At 41.2% G+C, this 14,389-nt stretch overlaps 1 long non-coding RNA gene across 1 annotated transcript in view; it reads right to left on the bottom strand.

The window, feature by feature from the left end:
- Positions 1 to 273: 273 nt before the first annotated feature.
- LOC135972907 (uncharacterized) overlaps positions 274 to 14,389 on the bottom strand; it is a 49,224-nt gene continuing 35,108 nt past the window's right edge. Inside the window, exons 2-4 of the long non-coding RNA XR_010589520.1 lie at positions 6,855 to 7,026; positions 5,727 to 5,814; positions 274 to 3,946 (exon numbers count right to left, since the gene is read on the bottom strand). This is a non-coding gene — a long non-coding RNA (uncharacterized LOC135972907). The remainder of the gene's footprint in view (positions 3,947 to 5,726; positions 5,815 to 6,854; positions 7,027 to 14,389) is intronic.

The following is a 14,389-nucleotide window of genomic DNA, read 5'->3' as shown; positions in this document are numbered from 1 at the left end:
TCCCGCCGCTCTCCACCGCAGCGGGGGCCGAAGCAATTTCCCCAGCGCAGCAGTAACCGGGGGGGGAGGGGGCGGGAGGGAGGAGGGGGAATGCGGGGTGCTCAGGGAAGGGGGCAGAATTGGAGCGGGACTTTGGGGAAGGGGCGGAGTTGGGGCGGGGCAGGGGTAGGGAAAGGGCGGAGTTGGGGCGGGGCCAGGGCCTGGTGGAGTGTCCTCTTTTTGTAGTATTGAAATATGGTAACCCTAGTCATGACCCTTTGAAAAATATTTATTCAGGGAGACATTAGTGTAAGTAACTGACACATGTACATTGCGGAACATGGAGCAGTGCAGGGCAGGGCATCTTCCTTCTTTATGTGCTGAACTGAGATGAAGCTAGAGTTAGGAGATGGTTTTCATAATGAAAATTGAGGTTTCAGAGAAAACAAAGGGCAGAGTTGGCAGGAAAAGGACTTTGGATGACTTTTTTTAAGAATATGATCAATGGGAAATTATTGAACAAAATTATAGAACAAAAACTTTTCATAATTTCATATTGAATTGGAATTTTAATTTGGTTTGCATTTTCAAAAAACAACATTTTTTTGAAATCTTGGATTTTTGGTTTTCCCCATCTCCCCCTTTCCCCTCCTTTTTTGACACTCAATGCATAGAATCAATTGTGTCTAGATTTGGTTTGCTGTTTTTCACTTCTCCACTCCAGCTTCTTCAGCTGTGGAAAAAATAGTGTAAAAAAGAGAAAAAATGGAAAAAAAAATCAAACAATCCTAGACATCTTTCATTCTATTGAACTCAGTGACCAGTGGGAAAAAAGGAGAAGGGGAAAAACAAAATTTCAAAAAGTTTCAGAACTATTTCAATTTAAAAAAAAATTCCAATATTTTGTTCCTTTTGAATTCTGCAAAATGGACACAAGTTCAATTTTTCATTTTTTTTTTTGCCAAATTGTTCTTCCATTTTTACCAATCTCTAAATAGGGGACTAACCTGTTCTAGCTATGTTAGAACAGAGAAAGCATGAGCATTGTGGGGTTTGAGTAGATGCTGTATGATTGCTTATGTGTGTAAATATTACTGTTTGGTGTTCAAATGCAGCTAGCGTGTTCTTGAAGTGGACTTTACAGTAGTCCAGATAAGTTACCATGTAATAAACCGGTCCCCTTGGAACAACACTGAATACAGAGGGATTGTGCAGCTAAATAAACTCCTTACTTATCGCGTCATTAAGATCTACTTTTGTTTCTGCCCAATAATTTCTTAGAAGCAGTGTATCTAATTATTTATCCCACATCAGGGAGAGAGATATAGAGTCCCAGTTCAGCTCACCAATGTTCTTCATTTATATATATATATATATATATATTTTAGGCCTTTGCTTTAAAAAAACAACATATTGGAATTCTGCAAATCACATGTAAGCAGGCCTGCAGCAATTAAGTAATACCAGTTACTCTAGTGCATGAACTAACAAAGTAGGTTCTAAATTTTGAAATCCACTTCCTTTATATATATATATATAAAATGTGTTTGTGTGTGAGAGAGGGATCTATATAAAAGTCAAGTCTTGAGTAAAAGCAAAAGACTTCAGGAAATAAAATCAAATAATTAACAGTGATATGAAACAGTCTCCATCTGTCATTTATTCCCAGTTCGGCAAAAACGTTGAAAGAGCTGAGACATTTTGGCATTTAAGAAGAAACCAAGCTGGTTCTTTCAACTATTTCCTCTGGGAGTACATTGAAGTCAGCCCCAAAACATCAACAGGACATCTAACACACACACACACACACACACACACACACACACACACACACACACACACACACACACACACACACACACACACAGGTAAGTGGATTCACACACAAAACACAAATGAATTGATTTGTAGGCTTTAGAAAATCTGCCTTACATTTGCTCCAGCAGTACTGTATTGTAGCCATCCTATTACAAACTATACCGGGCTATCTAATTTATATTTCTCAATTAAAAGGTTCATATTTCTTTTCCTTCAGGAATTGCTATTAAAAAGAAAATGGAAATATTGGAACCAGCTTTCGAACGTAATTCCAAATATTTTTCTTTTGGCTGACAACATAGATCTCTTCACCCCACCCCAGCCAACCTGTCTGCTCTTGCATATCCTCTTAGGCCTTCCCTTTCCCCTTTATTAGACATAACTCATTAGACCTTCCTCCTTCACTCTCTAACAGCACCCCTTTTGCTCATCATCTGAGGACTATCCTTCCAGACTTTCCTTTCCCAAGGCTATTTGCATTCCTTTCAATTAGTCCTAAATGAGGTCTTTCTAATCATCTAGTGGTTTAGGTTAGAAACAGAAACATCCTATTATCCAAAAGGGAGACCCTTTGCATGACAACTTCCAGCTGAAAAAAGATGGTTAGTGAATGACATGAATACCTCTAGATCAAGCAAGCTGCACTGTTTTTGATGCTGGGTGGAACTATTCTTTTTTCTTTATTCCTTGTACCAATTGCATAATTTACTTAGGGTATGTCTACACTACCCGCTGGATCGGAGGGCAGTGATCAATCCAGTGGAGGTTGATTTATCGCATCTAGTCTAGACTTGATAAATCGATCCCCGAGCGCTCTCCCGTTGACTCCTGTACTCCACCGTCGCGAGAGGTGCAGGCAGAGTCGACGGGGGAGTGGCAGCAATCAACTTACCGCAGTGAAGATACCCGCAGTGAGTAGGTCTAAGTACCTCAACTTCAGCTACGTTATTCACTTAGCTGAAGTTGTGTAACTTAGATCGATCCCCCCCCTCAGTGTAGAAAAATCTGGGCCCATCTTTACCATTATTTTATTATTTAACATTTATATCTCTGTTGCACTCAGAGCCCCAAATCACACTTCCATTGTGCAAGGTGCTGTACAAAACAAAGGAAGACACAGTCCCAGGTCCAGAGGGCAGGATAGAGGTGGCTAAGTGTTCCTGGGTTATGCCCTGGGTCATTATAGTCTGGCAAATTATGCTAAGCCAAATGGTCAAATGTGGTCATTTTAAAAGGACATAGCATTCCATATGTGGGAGCTCAAGTCATTTCCATTAAGTGCATAAATGCCTATGTCCCAATATGAACATCCAAATTCAGGACCTTAATAAGGCAAAGTTGATAGCTGAGAGTGTAGTGTCTTTCAACTAATTTTGTTCCTATTTATCTGTGAGTCAGGATGTGGCTACTTAGACCTGAGCATAAATACTAGTGCAATGGAGGAGCACCCTGATTCCAGATGCTCTCCAGTTGTGGGTGCACTACTCTGTTAATTTCCAATTAGTGTACATTATTAAAAGACTGATCCTTTTAATGTCTAGGAGTAACATCTACAATGTACCAGGAGCGGTGGTCTCTCTCTCTATAGATATATAGATTTTGCACCCACTAATTCTTTCAGACACACCAAAACATCAGCTTCCCCTGGACAGCCACCAGCACATGTTCCATACCAGCCTTCAAGTCTGAGCCACACAACTCACAGGCACTGTCCACCCTGTTCCCTTGTCTTGGGTAAAATTTTGATGTGCTCTGTGGAGCCAAGAATCCTGATTAAGGACCCAATCCTACTGAAGAAATGGGACTGACTTCAATGGGAGTCCGATTTGGCCCTTTCTCTTTCGCTGATCTTTGAAATATGCCCATGGGTTTCTGAAAAGCCCATTGTGCCTCTGCACATCTGCTCTGTATCCAAGTGTAGTAACTTTTAAGATGACTGCAAATAGTCCAGCTGCAGGAGGTGTACAGCCAGCCAGCTTGTTGTTTCTTTTTCCATCTTCTTTGTGGCTCTATCAATACGCGAACTCCTTAAGATGGGGGCTCAACATAGTTGATTTGCTTTCCATTCTGGGTATGTGGGTTCGTCATCCTCAGACAATATCTGAGAGATTTGCACCTCATCTTCACTCTCTAACGCTGCTCCCGATTCCTAAAGAACAGAGCGGAGAAACCAGGATCTTACTTGCTGGCAACAGAATAACGTTTTGTGCAGAAATCACTTTTTCTTTATGCTTCTATTTAGACTTTTATGGACAAACTCCTGGAGTTTAAGGCCTGGCATCCATGGAAACATAATATTTGCAGGCTGGAGTCATAGGAAAGATGTGTGACTATAAATGTTCTGAAAAAAAACCTTGTCTTTATTTTAAGTGGAGAAGGTGCAAGGTTTCTGCTCTGACAGTCATGTTGTTTGAAACAAACAAATGTGCATGAGCATGTATATGCTGAACTATCTGTATCTTTCTAGACGTGTTCTGTGCAGGACATTGTTGCATGCAGAAAAAATTCAGGAAGAAATATCACAAATATATCAATATTTCTGTTTGTATGTCCATTGCTCTTTACTCCTTCTAGTGGAGATAATGCAGTGGTAATAATCCTGGAATACCTGTACTTTCCCCCTGGAACCTAATGCAAATTTTCTCCAAAAGAAGGGGAGGCCAGACTTTCAGTGGGTTCAATTCAGGACTGTATTTCTCCTTCCCATCTTTCTCTCTGTCTGGCTATACATATCTGGGCACTTATCACCATGTTAATCTGATATGACCATTTATCACCATTTTAATCTGATCACTGGTATGTTACCATACAAATAGGCTTAGGCTCCCTCCATTCCATGTCATCAACTTCTGGACTTCTGGGGGAAGGCCAGGGTGACAGCCCACATTCTACTTGAAGGAGCTAGCAAGTTGGTCTTGCTCCTCTCTGAAGTCTCTCCAAGACTGCTTCCGCTGAGCAGTTAGCTTGCCTTCCTTGTCTTCAGCAGCAAGAGTGGAAAAAATACTCCTTCACTGGCATGTTGGGTAATTCCTTTTCTCATACTTATTTCATTCAGCCAATACAAAAATCTCCCAGAAACTGTGTTAACTGAAGCCAGCAGGTTTCTCACAAGTCTGCTCAAGACAGTGATTTCCCACATCCTGGTTTGGGTTGACACACAGATTACATAACGGGTATGCCCCTAAAAATCACCATAGAGTGGTCTCCAATCAGACACATTTAAAGTCACCATACTATAGTATGAGATAATCCCCATATTTCCTATTCCAAGCATAAACTCTTCAGGGCATCACCCTTGTCTACCCATATGTTTGTACAGTACCTAGCACAACAGAACCCTGATCTCGCTCATGGGCATTGTCATAAACAACAAGAACTAAGAATATCACCACTTTATGAAAAGGATTGTCATTTTAAAATGGAAACCACTGTATCTGTTTTAATATAGTACAGTACAGAAAGAGCAATACATTCTTTAAGGCAGTGGTTCTCAAACTGGGGCCGCCGCTTGTGTAGGGAAAGCCGCTGGCGGGCTGGGCCGGTTTGTTTACCTGCCCCGTCCGCAGGTCCGGCTGATCGTGGCTCCTACTGGCCGCGGTTTGACGCTGCAGGCCAATGGTAGCTGCTGGAAGCGGCGGCCAGTACGTCCCACGGCCCACGCCGCGGTGGCCCCAGTTTGAGAACCACTGTTCTAAAGCATTGTTTATCCTTTCTTATTGTCATAGATGTCTTTAGCACTACAGCCTACTAAAATTTTCAAGTGGACACTTCTCTCATACGTTTCCTGAAGGCCTCAACTTTCAGATGTTCAGCTTCTCAATTCAAGGGGGAAAAGAATACTGTTTCCCATATTTTAACAGCTGACACCAAATTTTTCATTCTGTGGCTTCAACCTAAGTTCCAAAGTCATCTTAGTGATTTAGTCATACCTCTGGTTTATCTCCCCCATCTGGAGAATGTGCTTCTTCTCTCTATTTTGCTGCGCAGATACTCTTTGGTTTGGCCTCATGGAAGAATCTTATTAAAATAAATAAATAAATAAAGCTTTATAATCCTCTGTTTTTCTAACAAATGATCCAATCGTATTTCAAATTTTTATGTCAACATTCCTTTTGTACGCAAAATTAGGGACTGTGTTGTATCAAAAAGATAGTCACTGCTCTCTAAAGGCAATAAAAGCCCAGCATAATTTAAACACAGAGGCCCTGGAGTGGAATAATTGACAGATCTGGGAATGAGGTACAGCAGCAAGGCCTTCCTGAGAAGTTGTGGGTGCTCAACAATATTGGGCCATGTGACTAATAAATTAACCATCACCCCTAAGGAAGGGTTTTCAAGTAGGTTAGAGTTAAAGAGCCAGATTCAGTCTTTGGGTAAAGGGAAACAATATTTTGTTGAGGGTAAAGGCGTTTTAAGATTAAAGGTGGTGAAAGCCGATAAAACAACTGCAGGTGGATAGACCAAACCTGCCACACAATGGAATATGGTCAATCAGTTTACTGCCAGAGCCAAGAGTTTTCCTTTAATATTGTTTGAAGACAGTGAGTGTAAAGCAGCTCATTTATCCACGTATAAATTCCAAGTAATTCTTGACAGCTTTCTGTAATACTAAATTCAGAAGAAACCATTAAGCATCCGTAGTAAGGTTGCACAGCGGAAGTCACTAGGAGAGTGTAAATGCTGGGTTAGAAGAATGCAGGTTCCAACAGCAATATTAATTCAGCTGCAGTGGATATAATGGATGTTTTATAGTATATGTTTCCTGACATATATAGACCATATTAAGTTGCACAGTTAGGTAGAAAAAAACAACCCTGACCATACGTACAATGTAAATGAATTAACATTGCTGTTGGAACCTTAAGTTTAAAAGCAGCCACATCCTATGCAAATTCCACTGCTGGTCAATAAATCAGTATTCCCCATAGAGTCAGAATATCTTTTCTTAATGAATTAATTACACCACACTTCCTCTCTCACTTCCTGCTTGTTTTAACTCTGAGATCTAGCTGCTTTGTTTTACAGGTGCCAAGATTTTTCATAGGTAGAAGAATTACCTTCCAAAAATCCAGCGTGTGCTCCTTGGTTTCTGCCTTTTGAAGGCAGATCTTTTCTAAGGCTGCATCTGATTGATGGGTCAGTGCCCATTATGAACCGAACATCGGGCATATATTTGTCCTTGCACTTTGTCTCCCCTTTCACCATTAAGCACTGGCAAGGATGAGCTGCCTGAAATGAAAGAACGTCTTGTAAAACTTCTAAAGCCTCAATGTTATGCTTTAGGGAACATTTTAAAGATGACAGAACTGGTTGCCATGAGGTGAAAAATAAAGCTTTAAGGAGAGATTGCAAATAAAACCTGGGCATGTTAGTCACATCACATTATGCTTTGCAGATCGGCATTACCCAAAAGGAAGAAATTAAAGCAATGGAAGATTTGGGATAGGTAATTTTTGTGGTCTAATGGACAGGGCACTAGAATGGGAGTCAAGACAGTTGAATTCAATTCCTGGCTATTCCACTACTTTTCAGGCAGCTTTGGGCATATCACTTCCCTCTCTGTAAATAAGGGATAATGATATTGACCTCCTTTGTAAAGCAATTTGAGATCTACTGATAAGAAGTGCTGTGTAAAAACTTATTAAATATTCTTCACTATATGGTTGACCAACCATCAGGTAGGTCAACAAAGACTTTTTAATTAGGTTACATTAGTGGTTTACAACCAGTGATCTGCAGACCCCTGGGGTGTTCCAGACTATGTTTAAGATTTCCAAAGTGATCCAAATCTCCATTTGAAATTTTTTAGGGGCCCACAAATAAAAAAAAGTTGACAAGCACTGGGCTACATACAAGAAATGGGATAAACACAAAAAAACACCCAAGACATGGGCTTAAATGTACCCAGAGCTGGCTCAAAAATTAAATGAAAAAACAAAAGTTCCACACAAAAAATTAAACAAAATTCAAACCAGCATCTGAATGAAGAGCAGCTAGAGTTGAACTCAGGCAAGACTGAGAAGATACTGGTAAGTGGGGGAAGTGCTTCAAATAACTTGCCTTCTCTATAGCATCCCCCACTGGCAAGGGCTTTGTCAAGTCATTCCATAGTTTTGGGGACCTTTTTGGTGCTCTCAGTGGTAATGGAGACCAAAAGAGTCATGGTGACAAAAAAAAAAAAGTCCACTTCTATCTTCAATTGGCTGGAATGTTATGTCTCAATCAATCATTCACAGACCCGGCCACTCTGATCCAGGCTTTTATGACCTCCAGGTTTGATTATTGCCTTTCCTATCTCAGGATAAGGCCACATGCCCTCAGAAAGCTCCAACTGGTGCCAGGTATAGCAATTTGTCTACTTAGCAACACAAATCACAATAAGCACATCCACCATCTGCATTGGCTCCTTATTGAATAGATCCAATTCAAGGTTACTGTCCTGAGAGTCAAAGCTGAGAATGGGCTTCACAAAAGCTACCTAAGAAATATTCTGTGCTTCTGTGACCATGACCTATCATGGCAACTACAGTCCCTTGGCACCATCACTCTGTTGACCAACAATAAGAGGCTCATGACATGTGAGACAGAAGTTTCACAGCAACTGGACTTAACCTAGTCTGATTTTCAGAGATGCTGAACATCCACAGAGAGCATTAACCTAAGAACCTGTTAATCCGATTGCTCAGTACTTCCCCAAATCAGTTTATTTACTAGGTGCCTCAATGGGGAGTCAAACATTAGGCATCAAAATCTGAAAATTTTATCTTAAGTAATTATTAGACAAATAATCTTTCAAACAAAATTACACCCATGAGTGCAAAAACGTATCTGTTCTTACCACAGATGATTGTGAATCTTAGTCATTACCACACTGGCATTAATCAATTGTTCACAGTTCATTATTTTCAATTTAAAGATGATGTTTAAGAAGTAAGAATAGGATTGAAAACTGGGTTTCAGCCTAGATGTTAACTCCTTATTACCAGGAAAAGTCTCTAAAGTTGCTAAGGTTGGACATGCTATATAAATCAAATAAGAAAATAAGAGATCTCTGTGGAATAGATAAGACTCTTTTTCTATGCTGTTTTTTCCATCAATGCTGAAGTGCCTCAAAAATGAGAGTGAAAGATGCACTAAATGGCAATGACTATTTAGAGACTCCTTATACATGGATCATTGGCAGAGCCATTACAGTGGGTCTATTATGCAGTTACCTACTAAAGGCCTCTCCAATAGGATTATCATTGGCATAATAAACCCCCAGTCTGTGTATCACAGCCCAGGAAGAACTCTTTAATATGTGACCAGTTACTAAACAGTCAACCAGCCACATCAGCTCCTATGGCTCTCATTAGCCAGAAGATACCAGTCTATGAATTCTTGCCATCCCATCAAGGTATCTTAAGTATCAAACTCCACCACACCAGCTCCAACTGGGTTCACGTCAGATCTCACAAACTAAACATGGATAGGCCTGGTGTGTGAATGGGAAGAAGCACTAGAGGACTACAAGTGGTGTTTGTCATTCAGTCGCTGGCAGATTCCGATTGATTACTGAATCCGTATCTCAACATAGCAACAGGAACACTACACTGCAGGAGGGACTGCCTTTAACAATAAATGTGAAACTGATTTCCTAACCCAGGGTGCCCACTCATATAGGATAGGGCCGGAGAGCCAGAAAAACTTCGCAAGTTTCCCCCAGCAAATCCCTATATCGTACAAGGGTGGTCTGGAGGGGGGTCTGAACAGGCAGGGGGTGAGATGATCCTGTAATTTCATTTCAAAGGGGACCACCAACTCCACTCTACATCTCCTGCCCAAAAATGCATTTTCAGTTGACTGGAAAGTATTTCTGAATTTACATGAATTCGCTGAATAGTTTCAGGCTAGATTCACAAAATGGATGGAGGAGATGCTGCCCACCCTATAATTTTTAGCCCTGTGGTTAAAGCACTCAGGTCAGGAGAAGGATTTGAACACAGGTCTTCCTGCTCTCAGGTGACTGCCCTGACCACCAGGTACAGAGTCATTGTCGTTCTCTTGCTCAATGACTATTCAAATATTTTATACAAAGTGGAACAGCTTCAACAGGAGAGACTGAGAGATTAACGCCAGCATAGATAACTCAAGTTAACTCGCTGTGAAGACATAGCCTATGTGGTACTGCTGACCACTTGCCCCTTCCCTGCTGCACAGCTTCTCCTGGAGCCTTGCTGCCATTGGCTAGGTCTCCCCAAAGTTGTCCATCAGCAGACATAGAGAGGACAAAAATCTGGTGGATCTTCAGGGAACAGTATCTCAGGATCCCTCCCACTCCCACTCTGCTGCATAACCACTTCCCTGAGAGCATTCACAAAGGGGCATCCCTGGGTTGCTAGGGAACAGGGGATGGCTCTGTGGACATAAAGGAATAACTGTTGAAAAACTTTACTGCATTCTGGAGCCTGAGCAAATGGCCTTCTGCATCAGTTAATGGTATGGTCCTATGTTTAGGCCTTTGCATCACCACAGAAGAATCCTCCACTGGATTTCTGAACTCCATTCTCTTGTTCCCACGAGATGGGAACACTGCAGAGTTCACAACAGGGTTTTGTTTTCACTGACTCAAAGGTGGTATTCTGTAGTGAGATAAATCTTGCACATTAATGATCTCACTGTAGAATCTTAAGTGGAGACAAGGCATATGTAGTTTTGGGTAGCTAGAAATGATCAGCATCATATTCCCACTGTGGTTGACTTTGCCTAGTTTACCATGTGGTAGAAATACAGGTGCCTTCGCTCCACTTGATTTTACAGTGGAATAGCAAGTCCCCAAGTTATCCCATGGTAAAAACAGAAGGTTTTGTCAGTGAAGACACAGCTTATTTTGTAACATAGACACTCCACACACATTGGTTCGTAATAGAGGCTTGCTCTACCGCTCAGCATGAGGAGTGGCTTTATTAGCAACTTACAACACATCCAGAAACTCTTGTCTAGGCATGGTCACTAATCTCATCTCCTATGGAGTGACGGGACAGGAAAGAAGTGCCCTGCAGTGATCATGGAGTAACATTAATACAGGTCGCTGGCAGCCACAATACATCGTTGAACTGAACTTTATTTATAGGCTTTTGTACAGCGCTTATTATTCACTTACAATTACCCCATGGGGATTTTGCTGAAGACTTCAGGTTCCTCTTGATTGATAGCCCCACTGAGGCTGTCTTAAATCTCTCCTCAAATCTTAGGGTGACCAGATGTCCCGATTTTATAGGGACAGTCCCGATTTTGGGGGCTTTTTCTTATATAGGCTCCTATTACCCCCCGTCCCGATTTTTCAGTCTTGCCCTCTGGTCACCCTAAATCCACTCAGGGCTCCATAACAGATAGCTAAGGAACCCTTTACATTGTATTGACTTCGGCAGCCTGTATATTTCATCATCTTCCGGGCAGGGACCTGTCTTGTTATCCGTTTGTAAAGCACCAGCTGCACTTTCACACATCATCCAAATCCGCACTGAAGTCAAGGGAAAGACTCGGAATGCTTTGATAGGTTTTGGCCCCAATCCTGCTTCCACTGAGTCCAGTTGTGCTGGGTCAAGAGCTGTATAAATAAATTAATTAATATTATTCATAATGACTGTTACATATTTTATTGGTAAATTTCTGTTGCGCCCTTTATAGTTTATCACTATAAAGTACCAAAAGTTGTCTTTTATAATGAGCATTCTGAAGACAAGATGTTTCCTTTGAATATTTTGCATAGGATACAGAAAGGAGACAAGTGCCATTTTTCCACAGTTCTTTTCCATACTAAACTGTCTATGAAAACACGAGAGAGAACCATTGGATGCTGACATGATGCTATTGCTATTCAGGAAATGAAATAGTTTTTTGTATACTTTAACACCAAGATGATCCCAGTTTGAATTCAAAACTGTAGACATAGGTTGCCATCTTGTGGCAAATGTGTTTTTAAAAACGCTGCATAGGGTCTTTGTTGATTAAATAGTCACTTGCCATCACCCTTGGGCAAAGTCTAGTCCAATGTTTGGACTCCAATATAAGGGGGCACATTCAAACCTGGTGTAAGCAAATGAAATTCCATTTACTTCAGTGTGCTGTGGATCAGGCCGACTAAGAATTCTTACTATTTCTTTTTCTTATCTGAATGTATATGTTAGCAATTTTTCTGAGAAATAAAATTGTCCGAGATGAAATAATGACTGCAGTGCTGTGCAAATCTCATCCTGTTCATTTCATTTAGGGCCTTATTCTGCCACTCCTGTTCTGTGGGCGATAGGCTGGAGGAGTTCAGGGTCAGAGGGGTGTCTGCATTGCTCAGAGGACTCTAAAGCAGATAGCAGGGGTGAGTTCTTGCAGGTGTCAGGTGGAAAAGAGTAGGAGGTCCATTGATCAGTTATGAAGCCTACAGTCTGCCTTTCCTACAGTCCAGGCTGTTAAGGCTCTATCTGGGCCTGCGCACTGTCTAACACAGTGCCTCTGAACCTTTCCAGACTACTGTTCCCCTTTCAAGAGTGTTTTGTCTCGTGTGCCCCCAAGTTTCACCTTAAAAACTTGCAAAGTCAGACATAAAAATACAAAGTGTCACAGCACGCAATTACTGAAAAATGGCTGACTTTCTCATTTTTGCCATATAATTATAAATGAAATCAATTGGAATATAAATATTGTACTTACATTTCAGTGTACCGTATACAGAGCAGTATAATCAAGTCATTCTCTGTATGAAATTTTAGTTTGTACTGGCTTTGCTTGTGCTTCTTATGTAGCCTGTTGTAAAACTAGGCAAGTATCTAGATGAGTTGATGTACCCCTTGGAAGACCTCTGCTTACCCCTGGTTGAGCCCCCCTGGTCAAGAACTCATCGCTAAGTTACCTACTGGAGCTCTCCAGTAGAGGGAATGTTTCTGTCTGATTTCCCATTTATGTTCTCTGAGAAGAAGAGTTGTGTCTGCTCTCCCATCTAAATGTTCTGATGGAAAAATTCCGGCCCTGGGCTCCCATAAGTTCTTTTTGCGAGGTGAGGGCACCCCCTTCACCATCTATTGCAGAATGGGGAAGTTATGCCAGACCCTGCAGTTGAATTCTAAGGGAAGGGCTCCTTTACACAAGACTTTCTCAGTGGAAATGGGATAGGAACTAAGGTCCAGACCCTCAAAGGTATTTAGACTCCTAATGTCCGTTGAAATTGGTGGAAGTTATGAGGCTCAAACCTTTGAAGATCTGGGGTTTGTTCACTTCTTTTCTTCACTAGACTCTTTTGCTTGTTTTTAATTAACTCTCAAGTTTTTAAAACTGATCCATAGGTTAAGCTACAAACACCAGTGGTCTGGACCAAATATTCAGGGAGCATTCAGACTAGCCTTTGCAAACCTGTTAACTACTGGAGCTGTGGGACTGAGGTTTCTGTCCCATGGAATGTTTTGCATTTCTGAGATTGTTTTCATTCCAAATTTGGAATGAAATTTGGTCCTGCTAGTGAAGGCAGTGGGCTGGACTCGATGACCTTTCAAGGTCCCTTCCAGTTCTAGGAGATGGGATATCTCCATTAATTAATTTAATTAATAAAGTCTCGGAAAAAAGAATGTTTCCATAAAATGGAAATTTTCAAAAAATTCTGTTTTTAATATTTAAAAAAAAATCTGGGAAGGCAAGCTGGCTCCCTTGCTGTTTACCTGGTGGGCAACTGGGGGTGGGCAGGCTGGGAAGCCCACCTGTCAAGACAGCAGAAAATCAAGCAGACAGGTGCCTGGTTTCTATGAAAACTTTGGATATAATCATCACATCCCCATGGAACACTTTGATTTTATCAAAACAGTTGTCTAGAGGAAAATGCTGATCAGTTGGAACATATATGACCGGCTCTGTGTCAAGCTGATTCGCAATCAAGTAACCCAAGATAAAATTTCTAGTGTAGATGGGTGACTCTTTGCTAGGGAAAAGGTGTGTTCTTAACTCGAGTTAGCTGACATGAGTTAAATCCTAGAAAAGACAGGACACATGAGTTAGCAACCTGCTAACTTGTGTGAGATCTACAATCTGTCATGTCTTCACTCAGTTAACTCAAGTTAAGAACACACCTTGTTTCCTTGTGAAAACAAGGCCTAAGGGTCTGATCCAAGGCCCATTAAAGCCACTAGGAGTCAGTTGACTTCACTGAGATTTAGAGCAGGATTTTAGGCCAAATCCTCAATCTATTTAGGCACCTAACTCCCTGGAGGTAGGCACTTATATACCTTGGAAGGTCTGAGTCTTAATTCCCCAAAAATATCCACTTGCTGTTTTCAAATTCTCATGTGCATGGACTGTTAAAAAGGAGAAAATATTTATCAGAGAAAAACAGACTCTCAGCAGCAAGTTATTTTCCACAAGGGAATGGATTTTAGTATTACAAACTATTAAGGATAGTAGAAAAAACAGGAGGAAAAACAAAGGGCACTGCATATACTTGCTCCAACATGGCAAAGATGTCCATGACAAACCAGTTAGTGGTACCACAGTGTATAACCTACTGGCTCATTTCAGGATGTTGTAGGATACGGGTCTTCAAATGACTTCTTTCCCTCCTTAGGCTTAGAAAGAG

Source organism: Chrysemys picta, chromosome 1 (assembly GCF_011386835.1).
Source record: "Chrysemys picta bellii isolate R12L10 chromosome 1, ASM1138683v2, whole genome shotgun sequence".
Taxonomy (NCBI): Eukaryota; Metazoa; Chordata; order Testudines; family Emydidae; genus Chrysemys; species Chrysemys picta.
Note: the sequence above shows the minus strand (reverse complement) of the source record. Positions and strands in the feature narration are given on the sequence as shown.